The 24,596-nt window shown below is 40.1% G+C and overlaps 1 protein-coding gene across 6 annotated transcripts in view; it reads right to left on the bottom strand.

Moving 5' to 3' along the window:
• Positions 1-8,012: 8,012 nt before the first annotated feature.
• The window catches only part of CCDC85A (coiled-coil domain containing 85A), a 196,352-nt gene continuing 179,768 nt past the window's right edge, over positions 8,013-24,596 (bottom strand). For 5 of the 6 annotated variants that reach the window (XR_008749111.1, XR_008749106.1, XR_008749113.1 and 2 more), the window contains 3 exons: positions 18,844-18,927; positions 14,257-15,043; positions 8,013-8,350 (listed from right to left, as the gene is read on the bottom strand). The gene's annotated coding sequence lies outside the window, so the exon portion shown is untranslated. Of the gene's footprint in view, positions 8,351-11,811; positions 11,942-14,256; positions 15,044-18,843; positions 18,928-24,596 lie in introns of all 6 variants that reach the window. The other variant, XR_008749107.1, reaches the window with a different exon arrangement.

The raw sequence follows: 24,596 nt of genomic DNA, 5'->3' as shown, positions 1-24,596 counted from the left end.
CAGCTGGGTTCCCTGAACGCAGAAGTTACTTGATAGGTTTCCTACATGAACCACATAAATATAAGTCTTCAAACTTCCCTTTCTGGTGCCAGTATATGTTACAACCATGCAAAATGCAATTTTTCTAAATGTGTTCCAATATTTACTTAATGGCCTGGCATGCCTGACAATAAAGCTGCTCTGTTAGAACGCTTACAAGAAGTGAATGCAAAAAGGAGACAAGCTGCGGTGTGGCCATTTAATAATTGAAATGAACTGGTTGGAGCAGGAAAAGCACTTTCTGGGTGTTTTTCTGCTTTATTGTTTGCATGCTGCTACTGCTTCAATTCCACAAAACTTCTAGGATTCTGTGTAGTTACAGTATATGACTCATTGACCTTTTGACACTAAGCTATTTGACACATAAAGATTTTGATTTATACTTCCCTGGAGAAACGTATGTATAGATAAAGGTTACAGAGTGAGGTAAGTGGCCTTCAAATTGTATTACCTTTAAAAGTGAGAGAATGTCTCTTCTCACTTAAAATGTTGAATAATATAGCAATAATGCCAGTTACAGAAGTCTTCAGAGCATGCCACTCTGCAGTTTACATACATCCAGAATGAAGGTGGTGAAAGGTACTGTTTACAAGCTATTTACTTTCCACATAAGCAAAATGTCGGTGAAGCAACCCATATTTCAAAGTGCTTTATTTGTAGCATCTTATTGTAAAATGTGATTCCTGCTTCTCTTCAAATTTGGCTTAGCAAGCAGGTAGGAATATTAAGCAGGGGGATGTGGCCAAACTGTAATGTTCTTCCTTTTTTCCTTCCCTTTTCCAAATATTACTGTGGTGTCTGTGGCTTTCAGACCCCGGCCACTACCTTTTAAGAAGGGTTTGGTATTCATAGTGGTTAGTCTCCACAGCAACATTTAATGGGAAATGCCCCAAATAAATTCACAAATAAATAAGTTGAGCTCAGAGCAAACTCTCCCCAGGCTTTAAACATTCTATAGATTCAAAAATGGGAAAGGCAGGGGAGAAAATCCTGAGGATAACATGGGCACAGTCCCCTATATGTTACTTCTCCTAAGAGCTGCTGTGAAACAGGGAACAATTTTATCTCCTCACCACCCTCAGAAAGCTGACAACATTTCTGCTCTCTGTTTCATTAGCGGAGCACAAAAGGAGCCGCAGAGCTGGGCTGCGTGCAGGTTGTACAGTGGCCATCCTTTTCCTTTAAAGAAATGCATTCAACTGTGCACGATTAATTTTTTCCTCCAGTGCGTTACTTAGAGCCACTGAGAGTATTTTCCCCAGATACACAATACCTACTTTTTTAACTGCAGAAATCAGTGGGTATTTAAACTTCATGAAGCCCAAGTAGCCCACAGAACTTCAAAAGCCCGAAAGCAGTCATTCAGTGTGAAGTCTTTGCTTGTGCTCTTTCTAATACAGTGCACTTTGTATTATTGCACATCAATAGTTTATCTCAAATGGCAAGAAAGATGGTACTGTTCCATCTCTAGAAGAGTTCTGCTGATAGACAGCTAACAGTTTTTCCATTTCTCTCCAGGTGTTTCAAAATTTCAAAATTGCTGTGGAAAAGAATATAATTGTTTGGGCCAGAGATTGCTGAAATTCTGTCAAAATGAGATAATTTACATGAGTATGGAGAGATGGCTGCAGTGCAGTCTATATGAGTAAGTTTTGCTAACCTCAAATGTTTATAAATAGCCTTTTGATAAAGTGGTAGCTTCTCTCAGTTTTGTATTGCAGTTGTCTGTCTGACAGCAAAGAAGATAGTGTTTTGAATTCTAAAGTCATCGTTCTAGTTATCAATTTTTATGGTGAAATGGGATAGAGGAGAAAGGGGAAAGCTTACTGTTGATTCCCGTGGTTGCAAGGCAAGGTTCTATCCATACGTGATACTGAATATAAGGTCTGACCCTGTAGCCCTCAGAGTGAATAACAACATTTTTACCTATCTTGGAGGCACATGATTCAATCTCTAATGCTCAATCTAAAAGCACAGCATCTGGTCCTGCAAGCAAACCCTTCAGAGCAGTCTGACCAGTGTTGCAGTAAGAGCTGTCGGTCCACTCTACATGGGTTGACGTTGGAAACGCCTGATACTGTTCCAGGCACTCAGCAGTGGATGATCCCAGCCATTTTCCAGGTCTTTCTGGAAATTTAGTACCTTGTATGTGCCTCTGACTTTGAATCGCACTATGATCTGAATTTTTAAATCAGAGTGATATGTCTTTCCATGAGCGGGAAAGGAGGGTTGTTTAACATCTTGCTCTTGAAAGGTGGCACTGGGGGAATTTTCAGGAACTTCAGTACGATCATCATCTCTGGTTTAATATTCATTGCATAATGTCTCAGGCAAGAACTAGCTTACGGGTCAGCAGAAATATTTTAAAAGTATATACGTAAACGGATTACTGGATTGCAGTAACTGAGAGAAAAGCATGAGGATATTTCCGCGTACATTCCTACAAATTTGCTACCCATGTGCTGGCAGCAGTGTCTTCCTGGTTAGGTCAGCCTGGCTGACTCATTATCTTCCTTACTTGCTGAGATTTCCTTGGACACAGACAACTTGGCTGCTCTGCCCTGGGTGCTGGTGTCATTTGGTAGGGTTCCCTATTCACTCCTGTCCTCTCGCAGAAGAAGCCCCTGCTCAGTGTTTTGTCCCATCCCCCTGACCTTTGAATTCTTGGATGGGAAGCACAGCTGCCTCAAACTCTTGCAAAGCTTAAATACCTGATGTTGGGTTGCAGATTGTGGTGCACATTTGCCTCTGTATTTTAATTCCCACTGAGGAACTTGTCCAGCAGTGGAAGATCTAAAAAGCATGCCTGATTTTAGAGGACAGTGGCTTAGGGGGCTGATCTTCAGAATCGTTATAAAAAACCAAACTGGTCTGTTGCATCCCTGCACATTTTGTGATCCTAGAGCTTGCAAAGTTGTCAATAAAGTAGTCATGTTTTGGAAGGTGTCATAGGTATGGATTCTCTGGTATTTCCTAATGGTTAGAGCATGGCCCAGAGCATTTGGGCCTTTGGACTTCCATTCCAAACAGTACTATTTCATGCACGTCAGGTTTTGGCCAGGCAAATGTTTCTGATGGGCCTAATGCCATGGGATATGTATCTGACACTAACAGAGGTTTAAAGTCAAGTGTTTCCTCAGTAAGGTGCAAAACAATTTATTACACCCTCTTCAGAGGCTTAGAGAGTCAGAGAAAGCAAGCTAGCCTAGCAGGGCGCTGGAGCCAGAAGATTTATCATTTGTACTTTGTTCTGTTCAACTGCTACATTTTGGACAGGTCAAGCTGCCTCTCCGTGCCTCAGTGTCCCCTTATGGCATGTCTGTGTCACGATAAAGAGGAAGCTCTGGGAAGCATGAGAGCCTTTAGCCTGTCGCTGTGCGATGTGAAATGCAGAGGCGGTGGTATAAAAGGATAACTTACATGTGACATGGAACCTCTTATTTCATTAAATTTTCTGTTCTCTGAGGAAAACCCTTTTTAGAGGTTGGGAAATGGAGGCGGTAAAATGTTCCTAATTATATTTTACTCTAGTGGATGTACTTCAATATGGGCCTCCTTTGTTAGTCTGGAAAAGTTGAAAAGAGCCCACAGTTATTTTGAAATTAATTATCACTCTTCTGAAGTCACGCTGAAAAAGAACAGCTAGGCAAAAACAGGCAATAAAATTACTCGCAGACAAGGCAAAATATACCATATGTCAGCTATACCTTAAAGACAACGGGGTGCCACCTTTGTTTTTCTCAATTTGGTATTTTTGCTGAGGTATTACAGGACACCTTGTGCTTCCCACAGAAGCCCCGACATTTGGTTGGTGTCTGACACAACAGTAACAGTACTGTACTGCCTTTTCCATTTTAGCCTTAATTTCTTATTTAATAATTATTTGCTCAGGCCCTTGCAGAGCTTGATGTTGCAGGGTAAATATTTGAATTTTTATTTTTCATAATTGATTGCCTGACTTTAACATCTGCTGAGTACAGGAGATGCAGGAGCTGATGGAAAAAAAATGTATGGCTGTATCTCAGCAGGGCATTGGCTCAGCTTTCCTCAAATATTTTCTCCTGACTTGTTCAGTGCTGAACATAAGGGTGCTTATTCCCTGGTGACATCGAGCCCGTGGCTGCTGAGTGCTTCAGTATGCTCCAAGTCACTTACACCATTTAGAAAACAGGCAGCAAAGCTTGCTGAGAGCCCCGAGCTATTCTCCTGGCAGAAAACTGATGTGGCTCCAACAGGCACAGGGCAGGTGGAAATTTCCCTTGGGACTTCCCAGGAAAAGGGGATACTCAAAATCAGGCCTGGCACACGCTGTTGTAAATTTGATTGCATGTGTGTGATGGCTGTAGGCAACACTGTCCTCGACCATAATATGCTTAACCAAGAACAAATTACATGAACCGGTAGGGAGAAAAAGTTAATTAAAGTGGGTTTTTTGCCTTTCAGAGAGGAAAAGAATTCTGCCCTAAATCCCTTGGAATAGGGTGACTTGTCATTTTAGAAGCTCTGTTTCTGTTAGCTATTTATGTGATGCTGTCCCAACCGTTACACAAGCTGTTAAATTAAATGTGACATCTCAGGAGTTGCATTGTCTGGGAAGTTGTGTTGTAAAAAGATGCAGGTAAACATTGCAACTCAGCCTATAACCCAGCAATGTAGCTGCTTTAGTAATGACAGGGATATTTCTCTTTTTTCTTCTTTATCTTCTTTGCCCACATGGATAATAAACATAAGAGAAAGCAAACTGTTGCTGCCTCATGCAGATATATGACTTCTAGAAACAGCAAAACCACTTCAGTGTTACTATAGAGTTCTAATAAAATACTTGTTAGTGTTTTTTGCTATTTATGTGTTATATTGGAGTTGCAGTGGGGGTTTCCCTGTTGATCTGTGTTACAAAGAACTGTTTGTACCAGGGATGAGGAGCTAAACTTGTATTTTATAGTCTGGATCAGCAAATCTTTTCAAGTTCATTGATTAAAGCTCGGCAAAAAGTTATTCTTGGATGGCAAGCTAGGCAGTTACGACCTCTCCTTGACTTTGCAGACAAAGCTTAAAGAAACCCAAAGTTTTTGGATGACATAGCACTTCATTTTGTAACAAATGGCAAATGAGGATGGTGTTTTGCCTCCCAGGTAAGGCTGGGATGGCCGGCATGGAGGACACTGGGTAAAACACATCTGGGTGACTATTTCTGGAGCAGACAGATGTGCCTCTGTGTTGTCTGCAGGAACAAGAGGCTCCCAGCACCTCACAGAGGGAGGGAACGTCTCAGCCAGCACAGGCAGTGCTGAAAGGAAGTTCTTTGGCACTCACAGCATGTACTTTCCGGGTGTCTCCTTCCCTTACCCTTCTCCCTTGTCTTCCCTCACCTCTCTAGGGCAATTTCGCATGACTTGGCACTCATCTCAACAAAGACGAGCCAGCAGCCTTTCACGCCGGGCTGCAGTTTCCAGGGGGGCTGGCAGATATTCGATGCCCTTTTCGTCCTTGCCCTTGCTGCAGCTCTGGGTGGAGGGAGCAGCTCCCATACTCTTACTGAACAGACATCAAGACTGACCTTCCCATAACCGAGTATCAGAAGGAGAAACAGGGAGGGAAGTCTGTGCAGGCACCTAGTAGATCTCCCTTTTGCTCTCTTTGAATCCCCTGGGTAAAGAAGTGGTGGTGGGAAAACCCCGTGATTTAATAAATTAGGCTTCATTAGACTCCATGGAGGGTGTGGTCGCTGTGGTAAAAGAGAAACTGGAGTGCCCCTGTAGAAAGGCAGAATTTGTCTGAAATGTGCAGGTGTTAAATGCTGGTGCCAGCTGACACAAAAGTTAGATGCATCGTAAAAAAAATCAGCAAAAGTTGACGATAATGTTTTGAGTAGGAGCTAAGAGAGTAAAACATTTAAACTAAAGATACATTTCTGACACTGATTCTATCTATAAGCTGGAGAGGCAGACAAGGAGAGGGGCAGAGAAGAGGGTGAAAGTATTTTGTCAAGACTGGAAATGCCTTTGTAGAGTGAAGTTGCTCTATTGTTCGGTTCTTGCTTTGAGTAGGGACTCTAGACCATGCCTATTGCAGACCCTCTCTTTAGGATTGTCTCAGTCCAAATAGGATTTATAGCTGCTCTTGAAGTATTTATCTTCTGGCTTCAACTGACAGAGAATATTCTATGTGATTTAGGACATCAACACAATTAATTCGATTCACATAGCAGAAAAAGAAAAATCATGAAACATCACCTGTGATTAAATCAATCTGGTGACGTTATGTTCCACTCACAGACATTCTGCAATCAGAAAAAAAAACCCCTAAAATCTTCAAATAGGTTCTTCGCTGTACAAGCAGCTTGGGCTTTTTTTCACCATGGGGTAAATCAATGTACTGAAAGTGAAACTATGCATCAAAGCCTTAAAGTCAGTATCATTAAAGAAAAAACACAAAAACCACAAAACATCCACCACCTGCCAAGCCCCAAAACCCCACCAAAAAAACCCAGAAGTAATGGTAAATGTATTTTATTGGTGTTCTTAGAGAACTCCCACCTCTAAATGGTACTAGGTGGTGGTACAGAAAGGTTTTTATCATAAGCATCCTGTAAGAATGATTATTTGTCCTCATTTGCTGCCTGGTAAGAGTCCCCTTCCCTACACATTGTCCAGGAGCACGATGCACAGCTCCCTGGTATCAACCAGGGAACTTACTTTTCATTGTATTATTTACAGCACTATTATTTTCCAAAAAAAAAAAAAAAAAAAACCAAAAAACCCGTGGAGACATTTAACAAGATCAGTTACCCTTGAAGGTATTTTAAGATGATCTTCCTGTAGCTAATGAGCAAGTAGACAGGAATCTAAAGATGAAGCTAGTTATCCCAGTGCTCTTGAAAGCTACATGCGAATGACTGTCTAACACTAAAAGTAACTATATTCTATATAATTAACAAAAAAATCTCAAAAAAATGGTATTGATGTTCATAGGAAGACAATTTGGCTATTTATTTATTTGACTCTAGTCAATTTTTACATGGCTGAAGCAGAATCCCATAATAACGCAACTTTAAGTCACTGATTTCTACCTAAGAAGTTTCATTAGCACCACTAGTTTATGGAAATACGCACAGCCTTTGTATAACACAGTATTTGTGATTAATGGAAACAAGAACATTCATTATGTGGTTGCTTTTGTGTTGAAAAGAAATGCAAAGCTTCCGTTCAAAACTGCTGTTTATATACATTGTTAAATACAGTACCCCAAATCCCGAGACAGTTTTTTTCCAATATGTAATACTAGTAGCTACCTTCCAGTCTTTACCTGTTGGAGAAGATGCCTTCTTAGGTGTTTTCTATGCTGTATTAAACTTGGTAAATATTTTCATATTTGATGTCACTCTGTTTGGATGTTTAGAGCCTGTTCAACAACTTCTTGTCATGTGAACTATGGAACTTGCTTGTGACAGAGATCATCCTAATGATGATATCTGCATTTTAGACCAGCTTGATCATGGATTTTGGTTACTCAGCTGCCTCAGCATTGAGCTTTTGGGTAAGATGCTCCTTTTGCTGTGCCCACTGTTTTTTGGGGGTTTTATTGAGATGCTTTTATTGCAGTGGATTAGTTGGCAAGTTGCTATTTACTCGGCCCCTCTTCTTTGCATTGACAATCCTGCCATCTACAAACCAGCCCACAGGAGACTGATTTCTGAGATGAGCTATCCTGCACCAGTAAAATCTCTGATAAACCCCTTAATATTCACCATGTCATCCTGGAGAAGGAACAGGGTGATCCACTGGAACCCGTCCCTTCCTGACCACTGAAGGGCTGTTTCCCAGAAGATGGAGCTCTTTCCCCAAGACTGGTGATGGAGGCCTTGTAAGTTCAGTATTGTGTAAGATTTGGGAATTCTTCCGGATGTCAGTGAATTATTATTCTTAGTTGAGAGAAAGAAGACAAAATAAACATGTTGACCATAGATATTTTATTATAAAAGAAAATTCTTTATTTCTTTTCCCCAGTAAATGATACTTCAGTGAATGATTCATGTGTTATTTAGTTCACGTGAATAATACGTGAAAGTAAATTCAGTTATTAAAGAGTTCAGAGGCCAAACTTTTTTTTTTCCTTCCCTTTGAAGCAACATACAACTCCTTGGCAGACTTTGGTCTATAAAGCTTTGCAATTTTCTTGAGTTTATCATTTGATTAGGAAGATGGTGATTTGTCTTGTTGACAGCAGTCACTCCCTTTTTGCTGGAAGCAAATCCATTAAATACTGTCTGGACACAGAGGAGTATTTATTTCTGGTGTGCTTTGGTTTCCACCTGTGAATGATAAGATTGAGAGGGATTTAAAATTTCCGCATTGAAAACCAAGTGGAAAAGTAAAGTAAAAAATGTGGAAGATTGAAAGAAGAATATGGATGCTGGTTGTTGCTAAAGGAAGCATGGTTTGTGGGAACCCACAGATCATGCAGGTGTCCCTTGTGTTGGGACTGGAGCAACAGAGCCCTTCTGGAGCCAGGTGCTGAAGGAAACAGCAAGCACATCAGAATTTGAACATGATAATAGTACTCCTAGTGTCTGACCTTCTTCCCTAAAAGGCAGTGTTAACCCTCTCCTTCCTTCCTCTCCCTGCTCACCCCCAAATCTGGGATGAGGCTGTTGGTCCCTTTTAAGCCTGGACACGTTGAGGAGCCCCTACAGAAACTGGACAAAATTTTGTTGTTAATGATGCCAAACGACTGTCAGTGTGTCAGCTTCCAATATTTTGGTTTTGATGAGAATTTTATTTTTTTATTTTATTCCTGCAGAACAGATATTCATTTTTTACAGCTCATGTGTGTGTTATCTAAACTGCAAAAAAGATTATGAAGAAGGGAAGTTTTATAAGCACTGACATGGTTGTCATGACTACCTAAGCCACTTTGCTGCTACCCATACAAGTCTTTCACTTTATCTCTAGCTTTTACACAACATTTTTTTGCATAAGAGTCTTAAGAAGCAGGGCTCAAGAAGCATCTGTAAACCTATATTTGTGGGGGTGGGGTGGAGGGGTGTAGCATCCAGGTGAAGCTAACGAGGTAGTGTGCCCCTCCCCCATTAGATAGCATGTGTGAGTTATGTCTTGGACTGTGAGAGACAGGTCAAAGCTATTCTTTACTTTGGACTGAACTGACAAGATCCAAAGCTGTGGCAATCAGGGCTACAAATGATCGTGTGAAGTAAGCTGCTCTGACTTATTGTGAGGTGCAGGTGTCCTCCTCCATGAAGCTGTCAGTGTTATAAAGTTTGGGGTTTTATTTATTTATGGTTCCTGCCCATTTTCCCTATGCACTAATTGCAATATTTGCAAAGCCTCTCCGTCTCGTCAGCATCTGGTTTTCTCACTGGATGTGATGCAGGTGGATCCGCCTTTCTCTTTGGCCAGCTAGAGAAAGGAGGTTAAGGGACCGGAGGGACAGAGAGATCTCTGTGACGGGATAGTATAAAAGTTCCCATGCACATCATTAAAATAAAAAAGAAATCGTGAAACAGTATCAAGCTCCACTCAACAACCATTTCCGTGTCTTTGCACCTCTGTGACTGAAGTGTTTGACTGCACTGTCAGAGTGGCCTGGAAGAACCAGTAACCTAGACCAGAAGAGAGTTTTAGCTGCGTTGGTCCTTCACACGCAACTCGGGCCGGGGCTGTGTGTGTACAGGGCTTTTTGCGAGTCCCATGGTCTAGAGGAGGACCTAGACCACGCTGCTGTTTCCTTGCACAGTGACAGTCAGGCTCTCCTTTGTGTGTCTCTCCCACCTTGGTCACTGAAAGCAGGAGAGGTTGCAAGTTCCCTAGGAGCAAAGGAGCCCTTGTCCTGAGGAAACCAATACTCCAGTATAAAATGGCAGTTTCTAAGCCTCTTTCCACTGGCTCATAAGGTTGGGGCAGCTGGGACATGTGAATGCTCTTTGTGAGGCACTCAGAGTGCAGCTCAACCTCCAGAGCTATTTTTTGGGTTTGTCTGGGGTTGTTTTTTTCTTTTTTTAAGGGAAGGGTTTGCTAAGTGACAGACTTGTGAATCATTTGCAAGGGAACAACCAGAAGTAGGAGTAGTGTGAGTGTAAATGTTAGCATATTCCTGATGCTTTATTTCATGGCAGGGTGGTTGGAACTAGATGACCTCTAAGGTCCCTTGCAATGCAAACCATTCTGTGAGGAACATGGAGCTGATAGATAATCAAAAAGAGAACAAGGAAAGCACTAAGTGTGTTTGAGAAAAAGGAGAGCTGTAACATGTTCTGGGCACTGGGCCTCCAAAACAAGGGTCAGCTTAAGATAAAGTTTTGTTGCTAGGAGACTGTAACCATGGAATAGAAATGCTGATTAGTTGACATACTTGAGAGATGATGAAAAAAAGACGTCTCTGTGTCTGTGTTATGTCAAAATCATAAAACAGCACGGTTATTTTGGAAAAGCTAAATACAATGATACAAATCCAAACAGCAGTAAATCCAACCCAAGTGCAAATAGTCACAGGCTCTGATTCGAAGTTTAATTACAAGAATATGGCTGGAGTTAATCATTGAGATGACCCAGCAGTTAAATCATTTGAGGAGGAGGAAGACAAGAAAAGAGAGGTTAAACATATGCAGCTGTATTATTCTTTTAGCACTGAATCAACTCAAACCTGTTGCTGGAGAGTGTCCTGGGAGCTCAGGTGACAAGAGTTTATCTAACCTGTATGTATGGAGCTTTGTGCTTTCCTAAGGACCCAGAAACCAAACAGAATCGTTACAGTATAAAAGGCATTTTAAGTTCCAGGTGGGCATCAAAGAGAAAAAATTTAGAAGAAAATCTGAAACATTTCAGAAAAATCAGAAAGAAATCTAATTAAAGGAAATAAGGATAGAATTTCAGGAGATACAGGTCTGGTTATCAGGTTTGTTTAATGGTAGCAGGAAAGTAATAACTTGCAGAAAGGAAGCCTTCTGTTAAATATCCTCTTTCATGTTCCTCTGGAAAGGCTGTCATGGTCTGAGGAAAAAAGAATTAAATAGACCATGATGAAGTAGGTTTGAATTCTTCATCATTTTGTTCCTGGCAAAGCTGGCAAATACCAGTGTACAAGAAAGCATCTGCAAAATGCTTCTGTAGCTAGTGGGGATATGAAGGAAGTTTCAAGTTAAACAATTTTCATATGTTCGCAGGCTTTTAAATCGGGTGTGGTGAGAAACTGGTGTTGTGAAAGCTTTTTGAAACTCCTAAAAATTTGTAGACTGTTCAATAATGAAATTATAACAAAATCAATAATTTAAGATAAGCATACTTAAAAAATGAAAAAAATTAATTTTTTTGCTAGGGGGGAAATGGTGAAGAAATGTGCTTGCTTAACTTCAGTTTTGTTATAATTAAGCAAGTTATTTGTTTTCATTAGCAGTAATCGACCAGTAAACATGATAGTAACATTTTCTTTTGGAAAACTCTGCTAGTAAGTCTTTGTAGTTAAGAGCTCTGACCAAAAATACCACGTGGAGTGGATCTCAGATGTATCACCCCTGGGACCAGCCATCCTTAACACAATGTATCCATTACAGATTATCAAGTCCAGGTGCATGTGGGTTGGTGTCTTAATGCTGCATGCTGCAGAGATCCAAGTGTCAGCTTAGAAACGCACCCCCCCCAAGCTGTGCTTAGACATCTTCATAACACCCTGGCAACTGGAGAGGGTTTATTTATGTAAGTCATGTACTAAATTTGAAAAAAAGTAGCGTAGATCATCCTGCTTGCAAGTATCTCTCACCTGTGTCTCTTGAGTCAGCAAGTGCCTAGAGGAAATATTTCTGCTGATAATACCATGAATACAGGTATTAAATGCTTAGAGACATAAATATGTCCAGAGCAGAGATATACAGTCAGCTGCCATAGTGTCCCTTTAAAAAAAAAATAAAAAAAAAATCCGTGGCTTTAATCTTTCTTTACATATAGTTTTGAGAGCTGGCAGTCTACATAGTTCAGCAGCAATGGCAGATGCTTAGCATTCCCCCAATTACTCATTAGAGCTCAAATACTCATCCATACTTAGACACGGTATGGGTAGCAGTCCAGCCCCTTTTGTCTCCTGCCAGTACAGATATAAAATACAGACTCACTTAGAAGCAACACCCCTTATATCCTGAGTGAAAGCAGGTAATGTTATCAAGGAAATGCATTTTTATTGATATTTCTCATATAATCTGTTTTCATCGTGACTTTGGCTGCTCTGCAAGAAACAAAATTGGGTCTGAATCTCTGTTTTCTGTATCTGGGATAGCGAGATTGGAGCGTGTTCCTCAAGATACCAAATGGCTGCATGCAGTGCTTTCCTTCTGGGAGACTTCTGGTGACCTTGCACACAGCATTGCTATTCCCATCACATTGCTGGTACACACAGAAGGGGTATCGGACAAACGGTGTCTAGGAGCAGGAGGCTTCTGGTTCCTGCCCGAGCATCTTGGCTGTTAGGTCCCTCCGATGCTCCAAATTTTGCTCCCCAGCACTGTTCAGTAATGTGTGTGATTAGCTGCTGTGGCTGTTCTATTGATTGGTACCAGGTTAAGGATGACTTTTCAGATTTGGCTGCCTGCAAGAATGTATCTTAGAGGCTGGGTACTACCAGGAACTATTTGTCACTGGGTATTTGCTTATGTAAAAGACTGAGGATACCTGCCTCTTATTCAACTCCTGCAAATACTAAATAAAGTTGCAATTTCACCTGCCTTGGAAGGATCATACCATGTCCTCAAGAGAACCCAGAGGAATCGCTGGGATTGCCTTTACAACTAGGAAAATCCATCCTGTTGCAAAGTCAGTAGGGGGTGCGCAGTCATCTGCAGACCATGAGCAACATAATCAGCTCTGGAGTGACTCAAAGCAGAGAAATACCGCCTCAAAGTCATCAAGCGATTTTAAAACCCAAGAGTTCATAAGAATTGAAGTGGTTTTGTTCATATGCAAATATCAAATAGAGTGCATCTTAGAACATGCTCTGAGTAGCTCACTCCCAGCTAGCTAGGTAGCGAGAAACTATGGACAAAGCAAATTGGGGATACATGCAGTAATATCAAGGAATCACAGCTGTTTCCTTTACTCTCAATTCAGTTGTGTTTTGCCATGAGGAGACTACAGGAAAATAAACAAAATTATCACCCAGGAAGGGACAATGCCAATTGATTAGTACATTATGTTGCAGCAATATCTTCATTGCACAGGTAGATGACAAAAATCTTTCATAATGAGAGTTTTCAGGGAAACAGCATTATTTGCAAACTCAGAAATTACTGATCATTCACATGGTCAACAGATTAGCGATGTTAATGAGCAGCCAACTATCTGCAACAAATAAGTACATTTTCTCAGGATAGAACAGCAAGCTGAGGATTACAAGGACCCACGCTCTTTATCTCTAGACAATCCTCGTTTCAGGTTTCTTGCCTCTTCTTAAAGGCTTGGAATAAATAACATATTGATTTCCCTTAAAACTTAAGAATGTGTTCACTGTTAAACTGTTCATACTGCTTATAAAATAGTAGGGATTATTTTCTTTTAAGCCTTCCTGTACCGATGTGAAGAGATACCTATCCTGCCAAATTTGTCCATGATCTTAAAGATTTCAGACAGGAGTTATATATTTATATGTGTGTGCGTGTATGTATATATATATATATATGTATACTTATTTCTCCTGTTTCTACAGGGATTACTTCTCAGCTACTAACTAGAAGTGAAAATTTATTTGGAAACAGCTTGTTTCCAAATATCACTGTCTGTCAATGCATATGTGTAGATTCAGGGGAATCTACACAGCCCTTAGGTTAGGGTCAGTATAGAAGTTTGCTTGAGCTCTTTTTCCTGCCTAAGCTGCACTTTGAACTCTTTTCTGCTAGCGATACCTCTGAGACCAAAGGATATATCTGTGTGTGAAGGCATATAGCAAAGAGTTTCTCTCTCTCTAGATCATATTATTACGTAGTATGTAGCTTCTTAGTGCTGAACTCACAACCTGTCCATAATATCTTGCTGCATTTAGATGGCTGGCACATAAACTCTCTTTTAAGTGCTCTTTTTCAGCAGAGTCATGAAAGATATTCTCAGGAGCTGACCCGCAGCAAAATGTATCCTGAGAGAACAAAACAGATACAGGTCATCTGCTGGGGATTAACTGATCAAAAATACCTGCTTTACTGGAAGAGGTAGTTGAAGCACTTACCGCTTAGGCTTTGTCTGACTTCGGAGTTGTCTTTCTCTTAAAGCCATATTGCTGATGATCTGCTCCAAATCAGATTTACCTCACCCAGACCAAAGCAGGATGCACTCAGTGGGGAAAAAAGTAAACATTGGAAAGTATCATTAAGAGTATTTATCCTGTAAGTGAGATACTTGGTCTTCACATAGAGATAAGCATGACGCATGCTAATGCCTTGCTAGTTCTAGCATTTTGATTTTCAAAAATTCTCTTCTGCTGCCACATCTAGAGCTCAATTGTTGCTTGTAAGCTGCTTAACTATTAAATGGTTATTGATTTCTTATCCTGGGGAACTCAATAGTTTAAGCCAACTGAAACCTCTGTATAAAAGACTCGGTCCTTGACAAAACTGAAAGTGAAGGGGCTTGAAAAAAGAATATTGTAGAATGGCTTTGGGAGGTGGGAAGGAGGGGAGGAACGAACATTACTGCAATCAAGATGTTGCTTAACGCTAAGCAAAACAGCCTGGGAATCATAGCTTGACTTGGTCTGTATTCTTTTGGGACCAAATGCTGGTCTCACTGGCTGCAGCAGTAGAGGAGTTTGCATGGTTTTTTGTGCAAAAAGAATTTGCTCTACAGATAAGCAATTTGATGGATTTAGAAATAAGGTAGTTTCTAACTCAAAAGCTGGAGATAAAGGATGTTACCTTCTCCTGTGGTTCAGGTTGTCTCTCTTAGTGACTGTTGTACTAGCTGCAAAGGGTTTCCAGGAAAGGTTACGGAGTATTAAGTGCTTAGCCCTTGGAGACCTTCAGGGAAGAGACCAAGGAAGTAAAGCACATATTTCTGCAAATACAGAGTATTATTCTATCCAGCCGCGGCCCTTTGATCTGAAATGTGCAATCTGTCAAGTGTATTTCACAAGTCAACTGAATTGTCATTTGTCTATACTTACAGTGGGTCGGACTCACATACTATCGTTAAAGGAATTTTCCTCTCTGTAATGAGACTCGTGCCACAGCAGTTTATCTGAGCCCAAAGTTTTAAGTACAAGTGTTCAATTTCATTTCAATGGAGAACAGCCCAGTTTGCAAAGCAGATTTGAACTTCTTCAGTCTGAGAAGGGTCTGCTTTGAATTAATGTCACTATATGTTTCAGGTTACAAAAAATATGCTATATACTGTCATTTTCTCACATGACTTCAGTAGGGTCTTGGTTTGATATCACTCTCTAGGCTATATTTTTCCTTTATTTTAAAATGGTCAAATATTTTTAAATCAGCAAGCTCATGATTAATAATTAATTTGTTTTGGCAAACAGATCTTGCTGGGTCATTACCTTCAGCCAATTCTTATTAGTATTCTTACAAGCGCAGGAAGCGTTCTCCCTTTTTGGAGGTTGATGTTACATCTCTTTAGCCACTTATAAAATAAAGATAAGTGAATTAGTATTGATTCCCTTACTTGGAATAACAGGAATGCAACCTAACCACCTCTCCAAATCACCAAGGTATTCCTGACTGAGGATGGAACATACACTCAGCAACACAAAATTCCCATTCTCTCCATAAATGCTGTATCAGATGTGGCAGGCGCCTAGCCAGGCAAGCCCTGCTCCCCGCCTGGTGAATGAGAAATATTTTTAATATTCTAGTTGCTAGATAAAAATATTTTTTTCCTTCATGTTGCATGGTTTCTTGAATTATGTTTCTTTGTTATATTGACAACAAAGATTAATTAATATTTTACAAGTTTCATTCACAGAAGTTCAAAGTCTCGTAGCATTTCCCCCCTGTTTTGGTAAGCATGTCTGTTCACACTTTCATTCTCTTGGAAAGTGTTTCTTTTCTTTCCTTATTCAGCTGAGCAGGTCAGGAAATCAATTAATGTTGTTATGGGCTAAAGGCACTTAAATGCAGATATGTTTGAAGAGAAAGATAGATATAAAATCCTTCAGATTTTCTGAGTAGCTTCTTTCTTTTCCTACCTGAATAGTAATTCCCTCCCTCAGCCTTAAACAGGCTAAAGCCTCCTTTCTTCCTGCAAACAAATATTGAAACTCCAAAGCAGTACAGTATGCTTGCTGGACAATTTGCAGAAGTTATACTGTGCATACTGAAAATCCTCTTGCAAGGGCCTAAATACCTGTGCTGCTGTCAGAAATCAGTACATGAGAGTAGGATTTTTCGTTAAGGAATGCTGACCAGCTTTTCTTGTCAACCTACTTTGCACGCAGTATTTGACTAGCTACAGGAAACTATTCTTAGGTATACTTTTCCTGGTAAAGGTCACAGAAATATTCAAAAAATGTCATGCACAGCTTTTGTAGTGCGTTTAAGACCTAATGAAATTGCACCAAGGAAATTAACTACTTAAAAAGTAGATGAAATTAGTTTTGGAAATGTTTAGCTTAAAATACGGATGTTTACACACAGAGCTGAATTTTGAGAGAGATCTGTTCTTTATTGAGCGTTTCTAAGTACACTTCTTTCATACTTCATTGCCTCAGTTTTGCAAAACTTATGGAAGAATTGCATCTTCAATGTAGGTCGAATCTAATATCACCTGCTGTCTCCAGCATTTGTAAATTGTGTGTCACTCCAGCCGGTATGTGAGGCAGTGTGACACGAAGTGTATTTTCCATTCAGCTAGGCCCTGAGTGCTGCAGAGAACCGTACAGCTCACAGATTAGTGTCATTTACAGATATACTAAACCTCTTAAAAAAACCAACCCTCTATCAAATAATCTTTTTAGTTGCTGTTTGCGTGCAATGGGGTAGAGACAAAAAATTAGAATCTAATGTATTAGAATTTTGTGACTAAGGAATTCTGTAGGGGGACCGCTCTTTCACTAAGCAGTAACAAAGATATATTTCAGAGGACAGAGTGGGGGGAAAAAAAAAAAAAAAAAAGTTATTCAGAAAATCCTTGTATATCTTGAAACGTAATTCTGAAATTTGTGAAAACATTAAACTGATAATAATACAATATCCTTTTTTTTTATCCACAGTTATATGTAATCAACCATCTGTTACATTTTCCAGTGTGGCATTCCCCACCTGCTGTAGATGAGCCCTGAATATTTGCTGGTTTTATTCCAGAGTGCTTTCAAAATACAAGTCAAAACAAATTTATTCAATATTCTTTTTGTTGCTGTTGATTTTGGATGCTGACAAACTCTACAGCAATTTACAGTAAATGCAATGGTAGGTAAATGAATTTTCACAAAAAAAAAAAAACCCCAAGATAAAACAGCAAATTAAAACTAGTGGTCAGGATATAAATTGCTGATGTAGAAAATAGATATCTAAGGAATAGTTTAAACAATCTCAGCATATGTTATCAAAGAGTGATCTAAGAGATACCTGAACCTCAAGAGGGGAGCACCTTCCTGAGCAGGAGATAACTCATGGTATGCTCCTTTGTCTAACAAGAAAAGATCTGTCTAGAAGTTGAAGTCAGCAAACCTGTTCTCAGGGTGAAACTCTACGTTGTGTAGTTAAGAAGAAAGCTAGCTGACTATTGGAAAAGTTTACCATGGGAATACTACAGCTGTTATTTGGGACAAAGGCATGGTTGCTGGAAGTTAAGGGTTTAATGTAACCGTCTGTATTTGAAGTAGATATAAGAATTTTGCAGTCTCTCTGATCTGGAATTTCACTGTTTCCAGTGAAGTTACTGGTGTTGGTATGTAGGTCACACATGCAGTTACACGTAAAGTAACTTTTCATTTCTATATTCTTTCTTCATTGTGATTATGACGTGAAAGAAATTACTTTTAGTCTTAAGATTTATGATAAAACATATTTCACCGTGTACAAGAGCAGTGAAGTCCTTTGGGGCATCTTTATTGAGCATGAATTACTGCTAGGTTGTCTTGGAGGTTAAAAAAAAAGAAACTAACATCATTTTAAAAACCTCATCTTGAAAAGCCCCTTCCCAGCCATTTTTCACTTCAACTTTTGTTCCATTCCTTTTCCTGTCACTCGGTCATTCGTATTTGTTTAATATTCCTAAGTGGCAAATAATTTTTAAAATTAAAATGTTCATATTGTAGGATGAATAGTTACCCATTTAATTGCTGCCATTGCACAACAATAATCACTGACAGGAATTGTGGTACTCTTTAACCAGTGAGAATATGGAGAGGTTCAATTGGGAATATGAAGGTGGTTTTACAAATTCAAAGGGCAATTTGACAGGCCATGGTTCTGGTGATTCATACAAGTGAAAAATAAGAAATATTCCTCAGAAAATAAGAACTTTCTCCAAGTTTTTCATTGTTTTTAACCTGAGCTTCATTCTTCCCAGAGAGCCTTTTGAAAATACATATCTATTTGCCTTTTTCTCATCTGAAAATAACTATTTTCAAACAGAAAGTAATTTCCCTGCTTAATGTTTTCCTTCATTTTAAAGATGCTTTTTTTCCCCTAGAAGTAACAAATTTGTTTACTTCTGGATGTTAACATCACCTGCTAAATGAAATTAAAGCCACTGGACGGGATTCAGGTAAAACCATACTGAGGTCAACACTTCATTCAAGGAAAGGCTTTGATTAGCTAATATTTAAAGTTACTGCAGGGCAGCATTGAAGATAGCGGCCAATCACCCGAAGAGCTAGCTGTTATCGTTTTACAGTATAAACATGTTAAATATTCCAGGGCCATGGTGTGTTGAAGTAAGGTTTCCAATTCTGTAAAGTGGAGAGGTTTGAGTATTAGTAGAGAATGATGTTGCCTGAATTTGATCAGCTTTGACATTAATAATAAACCACAGTGTACCTCATAAAGAGTAAAATCACCTTTTATCTTTCAATTTTGTGTAGTTGCTAATACTTACATGCATTGGAAGATATCAGCAGTCTCTGTGGGCTTAATTACTGGGGGGGGACCTTGCATATTAAACTGAATAATTTTTAATATTAAAAAACCGCTTGAAACTCTTGTGCTACAGCACAGAAAGCTTTTTAGTCTTCATTTTGCTCCTTAATGGAGGATCAAATGCTATCTCTTTACTTGTTCCAGAAACAAATGCAACCAACGGCAACAAAAATATCCTTTATGTATTTTAAATTACGGGGGGAGGGGGGGATCATCACCATTTTATTCTTAATATTTTAAACATATCCACTGAATACATAATTCACTGCAAGCAATAATCTAGCTTGTTGTGTATGAGACTAGCTCTTCTGCTGGCATGAACAGGTGTAGTTTTATCATCATCTGAATTACCTCAGCTGTAAGTGGTTCCAGAAGTGGTGTTAAAAGTATCAGTGTACCCAGGAAACGCTAGAGCTTTGAGCATTTATTTGTTCTTCGATGGGGAAAATGCCATGAAATCTTGGCCATACTGGATCCGGGAATCAAACGTTTGCATGCTCACTAGCACTAGACTGGCATGTTTTTCTTTCCATGTAAATTGCAGAGTTCAGCAGCAACAGGTACCTTCGCTGCCCCGAGGTCCCCGCCTGAGTCCTGGGGCACTGGGCCCACCGGGCTTGGTGGGGGGAATGTCCCCCCTGCACCACCCGCCTGGCCAGCCCTCCAGGGCAGCCAGCACCTAGGCCGGGTTCGCACTGCTGCCCACCGGGCGTGCTGCGTGGTACGGCCCGTGTTGTCTGAATCTGTGACCTGAGACACTCACAGCAAGGATAGAGATGAACGCTGTGGCTAAAAATAATGATCTCTGTCCACAACAGTATCTTTTCGGGTTTTGTTTAGACCAGCTAAGCTGTTGTGATTGAACTGCAGTTATAATATTGACCATTGTAACATCAGTATAATTGACTTGTTCAGATTTTCCTCCTTTTTTTTTCCCTTCTATTAGCTTTCACTTCTTTTTCTCTCTCTTTTTTTTTTTTTTTTTTTTTAAGTAACTTATTCCAGGAACCTCTGTGCACTTCTGTAATTCTCTTTTCACAACTAGACGAACAGTAGGAATGCTTTCTTTCCATAGAGCAGTTTTAGTACTCGCCATGTGTGCTAGTCCTCCTGACCCACACAATTTTTTTCTTTTCTTACTATAGAGAAGGTAGCCAGCAAAGAGTTAGGAAATGGGGGTTGCTGAGCTTTTGTAGCTGATGCTAGGGGATGTAAAAGGAGGCTTTTCTTGCAGTTTGCCACCAATGTTATCTGCAAAAGCCAGGGACACTGGGCTAATTGCAAATGATAGATTATACGTAAAATTAGCTTTCCTTTGGAAAAAAATCCTCCTTTGTGTTGAGTAATGCAAATAATATTTTTCTGGTCAAGCTGAATATATTGATGATTAATATAAAATTAAGATAAATAATTTGTGAAAAGTGCACTATATATGTAGTGAGATCAATCAAGCGTACATCTATTAATCACCAGGTTTCTCTTCCGCCAGCCTGTGTTTTGTTGAGTTCACTGTGTTTTCATCCTTCTGTGCCACAGTCACCAGCCAGAGCCACTTCCGTGCTCACCCCTGAAGTGTCTTGCAACTGTGCAGCTCCTCAGCATCTCCTCATCTCTCAAAGGCTTTTTATTCCACTTGGTGTACCCATTCATGTCTTAGGAAATTAATCCTTATGTATTAAATAGTACGGCACTCTCACAAGGACATTCTGTACTGGAGGTGACAAGATACTCGTGGGTATTCAGAGCTGATTGTATTGCAGGATAATCAGTATTCTGCCCCGAACGTTAGCATGTTCGTTAATGAGCCGTTTACCTGCTGTTTGCATTCACGGCACACAGGCACGAAGGAAATGCTCTATACCATACCAGACTGTTCGCTTCAGTCCCCTCCAAAACTGCCTGCTAAGGCCACCAAGTGTCAGGCTTTGCACTGGACTTGTTGGTGTTCCACAGAACTGAGTGAGTGGGAGGTTCTGCACTCAGCCTGCGTACCACCAGCAGTCACTGGCAAGTTCTTAGCTTGTCTCACAAGACATTTTACCCATTCGTTCTCTGTCCTAAATATCCTCACGAACTTGTAAGCTGGCCTTCGCATAGCCTACTTTCCAGCTGGGTGGCAGCACCGTCCTCCAGGGAGCCCAGGCTGTGGGCTGCCAGTCCTGAAGCTGAAATAGTGGTCATATGGGACATCCACCCGGTGTCCCCTGCTCCAGCTCTGACCTCCTGGGCTGCTCTGCCCCAGGGAGGTGAAAGGACACCGGCAAAGGACCGGGGGGTGGGGGGGTGTTTCTTTTGAGCTGCCTCTGGGGCATGTCTGTGGAGAGAGAGAAAGTAATAGGAAGGGAGAGGAAGAACATTTACAGAATTTCCATCAACTTGTTTAGAGGAAGAACATTTACAGAATTTCCATCAACTTGTTTAGAGGAAGAACATTTACAGAATTTCCATCAACTTGTTTATGAGAACTCTGTGTTTTCCCTTCCATTTTTTATATAGGTTGTCTGTAATGCCCAAACCAGGAACACATGCCCTTGTGCAGCATGACTTTCACAGTTTGGGCTCTTACTTTTTTTGGTGCCAAGTCTGACAAGCTGGTGTTGCTCATTTTGCGTGAGTGACAGTAACCTGGAGATACGGCCCTCTCCACTGCATACATGCTGTCAGCTTGGGTTATTCATGTCCTGTGGTAGTCTTGAATTGCCCTTCTGATGTAGGCAGAAATCTTGTTTGTCTTTGTAGCCGGAGAACTGGCAGAGTTGCTGAAGTTTAACCAGAAGGCCTCTCAGGTCCCTACGGCTGATTCCGTTATGGCTTTTTTTCTTTTTCATTATGTTTGACATTTTGAAGGCTGAGCCTCATTATAGACAGGCAATCTCCAGCACCAGGCTGGGGAAATGAGTTCTCTGAGATGGAGAACATATGAAAAAAATGAAAAAGAATGACCACAAAATTAAAATAAGATTTGAGGCAGATTTTTGTTGTGTGATGTAGTCTTGTGTGATATCTGTTCAAAACAAGGAACGAGAAATGAGAGCAAAAGTGATTCCTCTTTACCAGGCATTCAAGACAGAGAAGTTCACTACGGTGTTTTTCACCTTCAGTGTATAAATACCCTTGCTAATGCAGCAGCATTAATATTTGCAAGGCTAATTCTGCTTTTGTTACTTTATTTTTTTAAAATCCAGCCTTCCTTCTATTTCACCATACTAAGTAAAGGCTTTTTATGCCAATATGAATCAGCTACTACAGCAACAAACCAGCTACCGCAGGCCAAGGGAAGGCTAAAGCAACACGTGGTTCCCATGCTTTAGAAAGCTATACCTCTGCAAAGTCCTAGAGCAAGGAGGCAGATGACACAATGTATTTGCTACTATATTAGCATATCAGTGACAAATCACATTTTGTTTGCAAGCTTGGTTTCTACCTTTCTCTGCCTCTTAATGAAGGTGATATATCTTCTGAGAATGTCAAACTGTGGTTCCAAAATAGAGTAATTTCTTAATAATGTGATCAGATAGTTAAACATTAGCACTTGCTACAATTTTGATAGTAAGTATTCTCATTAAAGTCAGTTTGTCCCTTCTTTATGGCAAATAGGAGTAGAAATGGCAGCAAGATCTGAGTCTCCTTCTTCAAAACCACTCTGTTCCCCAGGTCCAGGTTTTAAATTACCTAGCGATGCTGTAAGGACTTGAGGAAACCAAGCCCATATCTGTAATGGATGGGAGATGCTGTGTCTTGTCTTGATTGAGACTGAGCTGAAGAGTGCTCAGAAGGGTCTGCCACAGGTCAGGGCCTGTTTGTACCAGAAGCAAACAGTCAGCTGGCTTAAGGAAGGGGTACCTGTGTCTAGAAAAACCTGCACCTGAATTGGCTTAGACCATGTTGGGTAGATGGAAGCTGCAGAATAGTCCTTCCAGGCATGGAAAGCTGAGGCACAGAAAATTTTGCCTGCACTAGTGGAGATGTCGGGAAAAGCTGTCTCTATTTCAGCAGCTGGGGAGTTTTGTCACAAGATTGTGTTGCTACCTTGAAGCTTTTCTAAAAAGCAGTTTTCTGTAGGTTACTCTAACTGATGTCCTTGTCATAAACAAAGTCTCATGTATGGCTCTGTAGTTTGTGGGTTTATATTAAAACTTTATATATCGAGTGAAAATGTGAGAAGGGAGATCTTTTTGCCATAGTCAGTTGAGAAGGAGGCTAGAGAAGATCAACAGCAGTATGTAACATTTCTGTAAGGCTAGAGGCAAATCCAGGGATGTGGATTTGAGGATTAGAGGAGCGATTATATTTCCTTCTACTGAAAACTACTCCTCGATGTGAAAAAAAACCAACTTGGTCTCTCACGTGAAATATGGTGGGCCTTAAATCCATGGTTAAGGCTCCACATAATCATAATCATGGTAATGCAAAGATAATAGACATAAAGGAAGAAGACTTACTCGTAATCAGTTTAAAGGCTATGTCTTCATTACTAAAGAATTAGAGGTTATTTAGTCCTCATGTAACAACCACACAGAATTGAGATTTGTATCTGGAAATGTACAAGCTTTTGACTATTTTTTTTCCATTCCAGGAGGAAAAAAGATAATTATCGTCTTTTTGCTTATTCAGGATTATTTTTGAAAGGTTAAAATGTTAAGGAAATAAGGCTATTGAAGGCATGTTCTGAAAAATGAGCTAAAACCATTTTTTTACAAAGGAGTCAAACCTCACAGTGTAAGGTCCGCTCCTAGACTGTGTCAAAGCAAAGCGAGGCAATGCACAGCCTGACAATGCTGTGGCGCACCAGGCTGACCAAAGCTGCAGCGAGGGCATCTGGCAAACTAAAATGAAGTGATTCTACTGAACCTTACCAAAGTGATTTATTTATTTTTTAAAAAAAAATTCCCTATTAGAGAGAAATATTTAGAGGAAATTAAATTTCTCATGGGAAATTGACAGAACTTTAATTTCCCTCTGAAAGATTTCAATGGGAAAACCTCAAAGGAAGAATAGTTAACTTCTGTGGTTACGAACATAATTGCGTTTCCCAGTATATTACACTAGTAGTTACTTCCCCTATAAAAACCTGTCTTGAACGTATCCTGCAAGTAGGATGTAGAAACAATTTTCAGTGGAGAGTAGGTAATATTTTGGCTTAATCAAGAGGATAATTTTAGATGACTTGTAAAATAATTGGCCAGGCTGTAATAAACATAGCTGGGAAAATGACAGATATTTCCTTGGTTTCTCCTCCCCAGTGGTTCAAGGAATAAATCTTCAAAGCAAAACATTCTTCAGAAATATGTGATTGAAATAAAAAGATACCATCTACTGAAGTCTTAGAATGAGGTGAAATAATAGAAGCAGCAGAGGGATGTGATGTCTGAAAGCTTCAGCCTTGTAGGGAGAGAAGAATCATACGAGGGTCTGGTATTTTCATTTTGGAAATTGTCCCAAGTACTGCTGAAAATCTAGCTGGTTAAAGTAGATTTTGTTC

Source organism: Falco peregrinus, chromosome 11, assembly GCF_023634155.1.
Source record: "Falco peregrinus isolate bFalPer1 chromosome 11, bFalPer1.pri, whole genome shotgun sequence".
NCBI lineage: Eukaryota > Metazoa > Chordata > Aves > Falconiformes > Falconidae > Falco > Falco peregrinus.
Note: the sequence above shows the minus strand (reverse complement) of the source record. Positions and strands in the feature narration are given on the sequence as shown.